The following is a 12,897-nucleotide window of genomic DNA, read 5'->3' as shown; positions in this document are numbered from 1 at the left end:
ATAACCCTTCTGTAAACTGTGTGAAACTCCATGTTTCCTATGGAGCTGGAGCCCACAGCTCATAGAGGGAGGGAACATTGTTCCCTAGCAACCATCTCTACTCTTCAGCCTTCATCCCACCTCCATACCTGGACTTCAGCAGGACCTCCCTGCTTCTACAAACCACCAGTCACCACACCAGGGATCATGGACCAGGTGAGAGAGGTGGTTATGGAAGAGGCTTTGCCTCCTGGTAAACCACAGATATTTGGATTTTTTTTTAAATCAGTTAAAAAAAAGAAGAGAGAGAAATATCATGTTCACATCCATGGGGCTCTCAGGTTTGGAAAGTCACTGAAACCTCCTCACACTTTGGAGACCCAGTCAAAGGTGGAAGGCCTATGAGACCGCTCTTGGCTGCTGGCTGGTGAGAGTGGCCAGTTCCCACACCTGTCTAAGGAGGTTTTCTGCCTGGGAAGAACAGCTCCCTCTTTCCTCAAAGGCTGCATGTCAGGAAAGTCTGTGTTAGGCTATGCTAAACATTTCCTTCAGAAAGAAGGATCACGTTTAACCCTTCTTAGCTCTTTGATCAAGATATATATTTTCTGATTGGTTGCCTATTGTCCCTCGCAGAATTGGTTTAGCAAAGCAATAAGTAGACATATTTCTGCGGTTTCTGTTATCCGGGAGGATGGTGAAATGGCCTTGAAGTCCTTCTTGACCTCAAGGTGTGGGATTCTCTGAGCAGTGCTTTGATTTTGGACCTTCAGAGTCAGAAATAAAATAAAAAAAATAACAATCACATGCAGTTGCAGTGTTTTTATAATAACACTGACAAGAATATCATATACAATTACAAACTAGAAAGTAGGAACAGTTGCAGGCTTTGGTGTCATTTTGTCTGAGAGGAACTGGGGAAATTATTGATGAAAGGGATTTGGGAAATGAAGACATTGCCTCATTACACAGAAATTCTGCTTTGTTGGAAGAAATGGGAGAGGAGGAATTTCTGCATCAGCAGACTGGAAAGTTCTTCCTACCGAATATAGTAATAATAACAAACAGACATGTTTTTGTTTTAAGTAGGAGGTGGGAGTTAGCACAGCAGTTTATTTAGCAGCAGCTTCCTGCACTTTGATCATGTGTAAGTGTATGGCTCTTCTTTAAAAAGAAAGAAGAGTGATAGAGAAAAGAAGCAGATCATTCCCTGTGAGTCAGGACTGGCTTCCTCTCCTCATGTTTTGTGGCTCTGTTCTTTTTGTGGGAGAGGTTCTGCAGAGCATGCAGCACTGACTCCTGGAGTCTGGCTGATACAGCAACTTCAGCTTCAGGATCCCAATACTGTGTAAAGACTTGGTGCTGCAAAGACTTGTCTCAGTGTAATACCCAAGCTGCTGCTGATTCAAGGCAGCCCTGGTGGAGCACTAGGCTTCCTATCCCATGGGCTGGCACCTTCATTCCCACAACTGCCTCAAGAGCAGAGGGTAAGCCCCATGTCATGTCCTGAGCTAATCTGGCGAATCCAAACATACATTCCTACCTGATCCAGATCCCATTTGTCCTGCTGCTAGTGCCAGCAGGCTCACAGTTACTGTATTCCACCACTCTGGCGGTACCAGCAGTCAGTTTCTCTGGGTCTGGATTGAAGGCACTTGAGACAGTAGTTCACGTTTGGACTCAGGTGTTTATTATTTATCTGTAAAACAGACACTGTGAGTTTGGCAGCTTTTCATTAGAAAGCACAAAATGGCTAACAATCTCTTGTTACAAGGTCTTTTAAAACTAAACTATCCAATTAAGAACCGACACCTAGATTATTTTCTCTTTTAACCCAAAACTGATCCCAAAGAGCCCGCAATGCTGGCCTTCCTGCCCAATTACAAAATGCCACCCAAACCCATGAAGAAGGAAGAAGCAGCATGAAGAAGAAACCCAGGATGACACCCTGTGCCCTTCATCTTGCTTCCATCCACAACATACTAAAAATCCTAAAACCTAAATTTCTCACCAGGTGATACACCTACACTACTCTCTACAATCTATTTCACACTTTTGTGGATTCTAGTCTATCTTGAAGTCGAGGAAACTTTCTCCATGAATGAGGATCAAAGTCAGTGCTCCCCAGAGGGTCAGGGCACCCCAGAGCAGACAGAGAAATATTCCCGGTGCCCTGGGTTTCCACACACCACCATGTGTGTGGAATTTGGCCAGGGCTTTGGTTTTAACTTGTCACAGCCTTTGCATGGGCTAAACCTGTCAAGTCCTCCTGGGATGAGGAACACACCCACAAGCAGGACATGACAGAGGGTTACACAGATGTTCCCTCTGCCCAAAAGGCTCTTCTCATCCTGGTTGTCCCATGCAAATGCAATGCCTACAGAAGCTGCTAAGGGAGACTGAAGGACAGATCCAGGTCCCAGGGATTAGTCATAGCTGAAAGAGCTGTGCAGGGGTGGAAATGCCAGGAGTTTGCTGCACTTTGGGAAAGTGGATTGACAGAGTTTCCCTGTTGTTTGTATTTCCAGAAACATCAAGCTCAGGCCACTGCAGCATTAGAAGCAGGACAAAAAGGACCTAAAAACTGTACTGAAATGACAAAAAACTCCTTGGCCTGGGCATCTCTTTCAGATTACCAACAGCTGGATTACAATTTGAGAGTAAATCTCTTCCAAGGTGAGGGGACACACCACCTACCCCCGACTTTCAAAGCCGATTCCATCTATGCTTTGCCAGGGCTCAGGCAGCCACATTGCTGTGGGTAGAGATCTGACCATAGGTAATACTCACTTTCCCTTCTTATTCCTTCCATCCAAAGTCACTGCTTTTCCAGGCTGTAGTACCTGAGGAACTGGAATCTAGACACTCTCATTTTATGTATTCTATCCCTTTCTTTTCTTTCACTATTTTTTCCCCCACAGTGTGACAAGTGAGCACAAATCATAACCTCTGTCATCCTGTCCAGAGTTGTCCAAATGGACACCATTTGCATTTGTCCAAATGGACACCAATGGTCCCCGCCATATCCAGTTGCTAGTTACCTCCAGTTCAGTTTCAACATAATTTCTCTTCCAGACCTTTAGACATGTGGAGCTCTGAAATATCTTTCCCTAACCTCTGTTTCCAAGGTTCCCCAGGATCCCTCCATCTAAGCAAATATTGGAAACTGAGAATTCATCCAAGAAATTCTGAAATAATTGTCCCTGGTTCTAGATTCTCATTTACCAGCATAAGGCAGATTCCTTTTCCTTATACAGTATGTTCCATGACATACTGTGGGTATTGAGGACAGCATTGTCCTGGGTTTGTGTAGTCACACAGAAAAGAAGGACATCTTTCCTCAGGGAGCTCAAAATCAATATTGTCAAGACAAAGGTGTGATTAAAAGGAAGGTGAAGAGGAAAGGGTTAGAGATTAAAAGAAAGCCCCCTCGTGGCTAGAAGTAAAGAGGGGATAAAAAGAGAAGTCACAGTTGGCAACTCTTTGTTAAGTAATGTGGCAGAAAATGAGATCAAGAAGGCCTGGAGCGGTAAGATGGTAGTGATTTTGTGGAGTTGCCCTGCTAGTAGCTGCTAGGAAGCTAGTCACATGGATGAGGAGATTCAACAGGAGGTAAGCGGGCACTTGACTGAAGAAAGGGCACCAGGATATAAATAAAGATGATACCTTGCATCACCCTTTGTGTGCATCTCGTACTTGAGAATGAAAAGCAGATAACTTGGCAAACACAGGCAACCTCTTGGGTGATGATGATGAAGCTATTTTTCAGCACCCAGCCTCAGACCTGATAGAAGGTACTGCAGTTATCACATGCCTTTTCTTGAGGCCCTGGCAACTGCTGGTGTTGCTCCCCTGCTCAAATCCAGGACTGCAGTAGGGTGATTTCTACATACAATTCTTTATTTGCTGTTCCTTACAGGTGGCCCACTGAAGATCCAAAGCTTGATGAAAGACTCCTACACCCCTGACATATTTCAGAAGGCAGTCATAGATCCCAGACATTGGCATGGAAGGAGAATTACTGAACTAGGTATGACTTCTCCCAGGAAAAATACATTGCTGAATTCCTGAGATGGGTGCTGCCGCTGCCAAGGACAAAAGATGAATTTGGGCAGAGGCACGAGGGGAGTAGAAACTGGCATTTTAATAAGACAAAAGCTCTACATCTAGAATAATCCTTGGGGTATGATAGCACTAGGAGGGAAGCTGTAATTGAACTACAATTTCCCTTCTTTTCAGGGAGATGGTATGGGAAATATTTCCTAGAACTTAACTTGCAGAAAGAAATGGAGAAATATGAGGAGAGTAAAAAAGACAAATCCTAGATGATGAAAGTTGAAGATTGGAGTGCATTCAACAATGAGTCTTTTTCTTCCACCATCTAATAAACCTGCCTGCGAAACCTGAACCCATTGCCTGCTAGCTGGCAACAGCAGATTTGTTCCTGGTGCTTTCTCCCTTCTCTATTATAAAGTGTTTCTGGGGAGAGCGGTGTGAGATAAATCTGAATATGTAAACAAGAAAAAAATCAAATCACTTTGTTGTTTCCACCACTGGTACAGTGGGAAGAACTGGTGTGTGATGTCCATACCCTTGCAGAAGGATATGGTGTTGAGAGGAGCCCACACAGAAATTCAACTGCTCAGCTTGTAAGTTTGAGCAGGACCTGTGAGTGGTGTAAGAGGGCAGTGGAGGAAGGGGTGTGTGTTTGTGAGCAAACTCATCTTTGTGAGAAGATTCATGATGCTTTGACAGCTACCCTAGCAGTCCAGAGAGCACAGAGGATGCACTGGGATCCAGCCAGTGTTGTCCCAGCAGCAGAAATGTGCTAAAGCAAATGGAAATTCACGTGAGAAGAGGCAGCATCAGGCTGTTTGTGAAAGCTCATGCTATTTACAGGCCAAGCCAGTGAAAATAAAACCAAAGAATCAATAGATTATTCCACCTAAAGGGAACAGGAAAGCTGCAAGAAGCCTCAGGACTCCTCCAATGCACAAATCACCCTACAACATGCATGTTCCCTTACTGAAGCTCTCATAAGCCCCACTTGCCCCTGACAGACCTTTACCTAGCTCAGAGGTAAGTGGCTCTCAGAGAGAAGCACATGCATCCAGCGTCCAGTCTGTTCAACCTGGTGTTCAGGAGCATATGTGGGCAGTAAGTGAGGACCATCCAAGGGTTGAATGATGCAGGCTATGCAGGGTCTTTAGTGCTTCCTAAGGTGTTTTTCTCACAAATGTAATGGTCTTTATTGCAGACTCTGCCTTCCAGCTCCAAAGTGTAGCAATTTGGTGCAGCAATCACAAAGTACGTTTCTGTGAAGAGCAATGCCCTGTTCTTCCCCATCTGGTCCTAAGCTCTCACCATTTCGGAAGATTGATGCTTTGCTCAATAGTATGAACTGTTTTGGGACAGAATTAGGATTATTACTTCACCATTGGCTGGTGATTAGATAACTGTATGCTGACTTTGTTAAAGTAGTGAAGGAGGTTAAAATTTAACTAATATGATAATCAAGTGATAATCATTCTCCACCACCAATAATTAACAGAATATTTCCAGGCAGATGTCCAAGCCTTTCCAATTAAGGAGACTGGCCAAATTGCAGCTTGTAGAAACATCCCTATGGGTTTGCTTTCTACATCAGTACTGAGTGGCTGCTGTCTGAGCACACACCACTCTGGCCTGCCCTGAACAGCACAGCTCTGCAGGAACAGCCGGTTCTCTGTGTTGCACCCAGCACTGATGGCCAATATAACTCCAGGTACATAATGAACACTGTGCTCTGAGACCACAGCAGGTCCTAGTCCAGAAAACATGGAGCTGAAGAGAAATCTATTGATGTTATTGGGCATATTGGAAGCAGGCAGTTCAGGGTACAGTCAGCTAATAGGCAACACATAATGTGGGATGAATCCATGCATAGATGTAAAATTTGTTCCCACTAGACATTAAAAATGCCTACTAGCCATTAGAAATGGACATTAGGGCAAGCAAGCAGACTGCAGGATTATGGTTCAGCTGGAAGCAAATACCCTTTTACTATTCATGAAGGGCTCATTAAGAGAATAGATCAGAAGAGAAATGGACTGAAAGGTCCTGTTGGTGCACCACTGGGCCCAAAATGGGGTATTTGCCTCTTGCAGTGAAATGAAGGCACTGTGTATACCTTTTACAAATGAAGATATTTTATAACCACTTAAATAGTATAAAATACTTGGTGGTGTATAATGCACTCAAATGGGTGACAGCTGTTTGATGATAAATGAACATACCTGTGTCAATCCCCCTTCATCTTCTTTGCTTTCCCAAATGGTACAGCTCAGCCAGGAAAAACCACTTTCAGACAGGTGGCACATGAAAGCTGCAGAGATAACTGAGATTATAGTTTTCAGTAAGGCAGCACAGCCACTGGAGACAATCAATACCTGAAGTCTTTGAGTGCTGAAAAGACTAATTTAGCCACAGCCTTGGCAAGGAGCATTTTCCTGTGTGGCAGAAGTGTTTTAGAGTGCTTTGGATTTCCAAGCACATATATGGAAAGCCGGCCTTGGAATCTCCAGGTACCATGTCACATGCAGTTAGAAAAGAACAGAGTTGAAATAAGTGCTCATGCTCACAGCAGCTGAAATCTCCCTTCTTCAGCTCTCAACAGTTCATTCCTTCTTGCTTGTTTTGTGCTGGGGTTGGCACTTCCCTGCCCATGCTCTGAACTGAGTCAAATTGATAAACCAGCAGAAAATCAATACAGAAGGAAAAACAAAACAAACCAGAAGTTAACAGACAAGGCAATGAGTGATGGGATATACAGATGTGGGGAAAGAGGAGGAGAAGGAGAATGGAGATAGAAATGGCCTTTCACTGCCTTTTTTATGCAGCAAGAAATTAGTTTGCTTCCACTGTATTGTGTCATAGAGCGCAGTGCCTTGCAACACAGGTAGCCCGTATTTGAGTGATTTTACAGGGTCTGATCATTGGGTGGCAGCTCTGAGCCAGCGTTTTTATCTGACAGCTCAGAAACTGGGGGGGAAAATGAGTTCTCTGGTTTAGCGAAAGCGTTCACTGAAATCGCTATTAAAGAACTGTTTAGGTCACCTCTAAAGAGTCGGTGCACTTGAAAAATAATCAGACTACAAGGACTTGAAGTAGAAGAAGCTGGTTTCACCCCAGCTTCTGCAGCACTCTCCTCACAGCTTTTTCTAGCAGTAATGGCTACTTCCCAGTTCAGATTTATGCATCACTGCAGTTAAAGCACAGGTCATTTTGCACGATATCACTTACAATAAATATTTCCTATTATCCAAACAATATTTTGTTTTTCTTTTCGTTTAACCCTCTCACCTCTGCCTATTTCATGCTTTCCTGAATGATTCCAACCTTTGGTATCTCCACTGTGAATGACTTTGAATGGCTCATATAAAGAGATGGTAACAACTGTAAAAACGGAAGACAGACACTGCAAAAACTCCTTTTAGCATCTTCAGCCAGCTATTTGATTCAATCCTTTGTGCTGTAAACTTGCATGGAAGTAAAACTCAAATTCAGAGCTACATCTATCCTGAGGTAAGCCCAGTATTCCTAAAAGAATGGAGACTTACTGCTGATCCTGCCCATAATGGGATCAAAGAGAAATCCAGCACTGCTTGAAGTGACTAGAGATCGCAACAAAAAGGGAGCAGGTGAATTGACTTCAGTGGATTTCACTCTCAGGCAGTTTAAAATACAATTGTGTCTTACATTTGAAGGTATTAAAAACTCTTATTCATGAAGAGAGAATGGTGATTTGAGGGTTAGGAATTACCTGTGGTGCTCCACTTGATAGGGGTAGAGCAAATGAGCCAAGGAGCAAGAAAGGTATCAAACAAAACCAAAACTCAAATGTGTTCCTCGGGGTTCACTTTGTGTTTTTCTTGCCACAGACTCCTCTCTGACAGAGCCAAAGCTTCCTGGATTGAAGCTGGAAGAGCAGTGACCCAGTGTCAGGGGTGGGAAACAGTGCAAGAGGTTTAAGAACAACAGCTCCTTACAGATGGAGAATAGGCTCTCTCTATTTGGGCAAAACAGGGGTGAGGGCTACATTGAAAAATATGCAAGAAGGTTCTATTGCTGATTTTAGTGAACAGGCCTAGAATTTTTATGCTGAGTTGCCATTTTATCCCTCTTAATAACATTCCTTTTCTTTTAAACCCTTGGATTCATTGCTTCTGAGCAGGAAAACTGATTATCCAAGCTCATTATGTGCCCAAGTGAAATAATTTTCTTTTCCTATAACCCAAGAGCCTTGAACTGAAATTGATTAACTATTTTTAGAAAGAAGCTCTAGCTAAATCTGACTTCTTCCCCTGCCAATCACACCTATCAAGGGAGTGCAAGACAAGCCTATCTGAATGCAGGTGCCTAGGAATTATGGCCTGTCCCTTTTACCAAATACATTAATATGACTAAGAAAGAGCTGGGGTTGTTTGAGATCTTTCACCATCTTGAACTAGAAGCTGGAGAAGAGAGGTAGCATTTTTGGACAGAAAATGGGATGATAGTGGTGTTATATTTCTAATTTTTTGTTTGGTTATCTAACACCCCTGCATGGGGTTTTCTGAATCTCAAGGCTGGCTACTTTCCTTTTCCAACAGCTTTCTTTATTAGTGTTCTGAAGACCCTTGCAGTGTCTTCCTTGCCACTGCTGGATGAAAAGAAGCACAGGACTTGGCTGCTACTAACAGCTCTCTAGCTGGCAGCTCTCTAAGGTGCTAACAGGAGATACTCTAAGGTGCATGCAGACAGGAGATGACCTAATGGGGTACATTGTCTTCCAGGAAGCCAGAAGGAACCTCTGGCCAAATCTTTTGTACCTTCCTCAGAAGTTGCAAGCCTCAGACTTTTCTGTGACCCAGGAAGAGGTCAACTGTCTACTGCCAACTACAAGTGTCCCAGTTCTGAGATATGAAAGCACAATTCAGCTTTTGAGAAAAATCTATGTTTTTCCCATAAATAAAACAGGGGCAGGGGCCATTCTCTGGCTCTCTGGTAAAATGGCACAGGCTGGCTGCATCTGCAGCCTTGCTGCTCTCCTTGGTCTCCCACAGAGCCTCTGCAGTGTAAAACACAAATCAAGTTCTGTGTCTCTTTTATTCAGCTCAAAGTGCCCGACACACTGTGTTACAGCTGTACTCTGAGTGAAAAAGGATGTGCTTTGCCCAGCCTGGGTGCAAAGCCTGCTGGAATGCTGCTGAAGGACACTGCCTACAGCCTCAGCCAGTACAGCTGTGTCCATGTTGCCCAGTGGGAATTGTTGCTACCCTGTGCTGTCTCCCAAATGGTGCCAGGTTGTTATCTTGGAGAACACTGGTTGGCACAGGCAAAACCATGGCAGGGGGAGTGCTGACAACAAAACAGTGCAAGCAGTTGCAAGGCAGTGTGTGATACTACATCTTGGCCCTGAATTATTTGGCGCTAATAACTCAGGCAATGTGACTGCTAGCATCAGCATTTATGAAGCTCACGAGCTTTCAGGGATATTTTGCAGTCAGTTTTTTAAAATAAAGGGCCCTTGTCTCTTACAAGCACTGAGTGTGAGACTAGACAAAGGGAGAAGACAACAATTTCCAAGAAGCTGCAAACAACCCCAACTTTCCTTCACATGACTTACAAAAGTACAAATTAAAAAGACCTGACCCTCACTCCTATGAGCCAGATAATTACCATGAGACCCAGGAGTCAATTTAATTTGTATCAGTTTCCCTAACTGCTCTGCAACCTAGGATATTTTCCCAAAGAGAGTGTTCTGGTCACCTTCCCACTCTGTCATAAATTTGAGGAATTATGGACCATTTAGAGCTATTTCTGATCAGCCCCACACTGACTGGGACCGATGCAGCTGTTCTTTGTTTACATTCCACTTTCAAAGTCAGACTTTGCTTCAAGGAGCAGAAAGTATGTAATTTCTAAAGGATGAGGGGGGGTAAGGGAATATCTGTGTTTTGTGAGAGAGAAGTTGTGTTCAGGCAAGCTGGAAGGAATTCAGCCAACAAGGTTTCCACTGCTTTTTATTGAAACCTATTTCCAAAGGAAATGCAGAAGAAGAAAGGAAGCAGTTTTCTATCCTCAGACTTCCATCCAGGGAGATCAAGGGCTGCAGTTGCAGTAATTCCTTACAATTTCCATAGGTGTTTGGAAGGTGACACAGGAGATAAATGGGTGAAAATAGTTTGTCTCCCCCATTGCAATGGGTGATACCCATGTGCAGCCTGCTCTTAGCCTATGGCTAGTAAGGAATTCAAGGATTAGATATTCAATAATATAACCTGAGAATATTTTAAATACTCAAGACTAGAGACAAAACTTAGTGGTTCACTTTTATCATTCTGAAACAAGTAGATATTCATCTCTGCCTCCACTATCCAGTCAAATTAGAAGTTGTGGTTTTCTTGATCATATCCATGGATGTGACACACCCAGGATATTGTGAAGTTCTGAAAGTCAAGGCGTTTTAGACTTTTGTGGGACCTTCAGGTCCATTTCTTTGTTCAGAACCATTTATTTGTTCCTGGTTAATCAGAAGGAAAAAAGCATGACTATCTCAGTATGATGCTGCTGCACTGCCCTATGCGTGGTTGCTGAATCTTTCTCCACTTATATTTTACTCTGTTTCTAAATCAATATTACATTATGCTGGCATACTCCTGTAATTCTTTAAGTGACATGAATAAATTCTCTAATATCAAACACTTTGTTTTACTCTCTCTTTCTTTTCTCAAAAGAAGATGCACTCAGAATAACTATTTTGGGTTGGTGGATGTCTGGGCCCTGAGCACAACCTTTTTCATGCCTTCCCTCAAAAGGGGTTTGGCTGCCCATGCTCAAGGCTGCCTAAACTGGAATCATCCTGGCTGAGGGTCTCCCCACCTTCACTCAGAAGGTTCTTGTAGATTCAGGCCCTTGCCTGAGCTATGGCACAGCCATACTTGAGCCTGGTGATGCACATTGCTGATTGTGATCCATGGGATTGACTTCCTAACTTGGCCTTAGGTCTGGCTACTGGGTAGGGACTTCCTATGGGGTCTGGATTGATGGCTGACTCTGGTCACTCTCACTGCTCTACATTTCCTGTTACTGTGGGATCACACCATTGTCACTGAGGCCAATGCCTTGCTGTCACCTTCAGCTCCCAGCTCACCTTCCCTCAGCAAGCAAAGCTTGTGACTTCCATAGCAGCAGGCTTGGCATTTTACATGTGTACACACATCTGTTGTGCTTGCTCACGCTAGGGAATACAAAGCAGGAACACCAGAGAAATGTAACCAGCAGTTGAGACAGAGGTTTTGTAAGGACTGTGGGACTGCAGAGCTCCTGCAAACAGAAAATTATTTCAGTGCAGACCGTGAAGTCCTTTATGCCTCAGGAACACTTCTGTGGTTTGAGACTTCAGAGCAAATTGCTAATTTTTGGAATGTAATTCAATACTCTAGGGATTGTTAGAGCTACTTTCTCCATTGCCTTCACAGCTGTCAAGTCAATTCATGAATGAAATCTACAGCTCTTTCTCAAAATTAAAACCAAGGTAATTTCTTCCTATTCTTATTTCATGTGTTTTCTTTCCTGCCAATCTCTTTGCTGGAGAGAAAGATCATCTCCTCATTCACTATTGAACTTTTTCTCTTTCCCCTATCTCTTCTTGATTCTCTGTTCCTTCCTCCCTCTCATACTCTCCAATCTGACTGTTCTGTTCTCTTCCTGAAAGGAAGCAGAAGTAGCAACAAGATAGTGCAAGACACATCTAGTATATCTGGGAGGAAACATAAGTCAGACAAACACGTACAGCTTCTGTTTTTCTCACAGTTTTTGTTTTGCAGAAATAATTTCAACAGAGCTATGCTCTTAAGGAAGAACCAGCCTTCTTTGCCAATCTGATTAGTTGTTATCACCACTGTCTCTAGTGTAACACATTATTCTCCACTCAAGTGCAATTATTAGCAAGTCCTGTTACTAAATGTGCTACAATGCGTCTGTGTGCTCTCACAGCAAAAGCAGGGGACAGTGGTTGAAAAGGTAATGAAACCAGATGGATCAGCATGCTATGCTTCCTGTTGTTCCTCATCACGTAGAGAACCAGCTTCCTCCCTTGTCTGGACATAACACTGGTGTCTGCAAGCTGGATACTATGCTAGCTGCAAGACCAGCCCATATCCTTTTGCCCAGCTCCATCTCTCAGGTTCATCAACAAAGCCTCTTCAAGCCCTTCACGGGACACCAGCCAGGAACTTTGTTTTTACAGCAGTTATTAAAGCTCAGAGATACATTCATGATTTGAGAGCCTGAGAACACTCCACCCATGGGCCAGCTGTAAGAGATGTAGTCACTGTAGGGTCATATTGTAGTCACTGTAAGGTCTTCACTGGGGGTCTTTCTGAATAGAAAATGGATCAGGCTGAAGAACACAGTGGGAAATGGTAAAATTAACATGGACTGGAGAAAGCAGAGACACAGAAGGTGCTGGGTGATGAGAACTGCTGGGAATAATCACAGTATTGATCTGTGTTTATTTCACTAGTCAAGATTGGCTCCGCGTGGGAAAGTGGCAAGAAGTCTCCAACATCAGTTGCTGCTCTTAGAACAGGCTGGAGTCTTTGCCTTTTATCAGAATTTTATCTGAGTCTTAGAACTGAAAAAGTCTCAACTGTTTGACTCTGCTTATTTGTAAATCAAAATGGTCATGCAAGAAAAGTAAGACTCTGGTCAGCAACCTGTGCAGAAAAGTTGGAATTGTTTTCTCATAGGTAAAATTAATTTTCAATAAATATGCTAATTCAAAAGATAGGTCTAAAGGGTTAGGTTTGATGCTTTTAAGCCTCATTAGGCTTCATGCCTTTGGATCAAAAGGGCCTCATAACACTTGCTAAAATTGCAAATACATCTTTCCCTTTC

This window comes from Melospiza melodia, chromosome 4 (assembly GCF_035770615.1).
Source record: "Melospiza melodia melodia isolate bMelMel2 chromosome 4, bMelMel2.pri, whole genome shotgun sequence".
NCBI lineage: Eukaryota > Metazoa > Chordata > Aves > Passeriformes > Passerellidae > Melospiza > Melospiza melodia.
Note: the sequence above shows the minus strand (reverse complement) of the source record.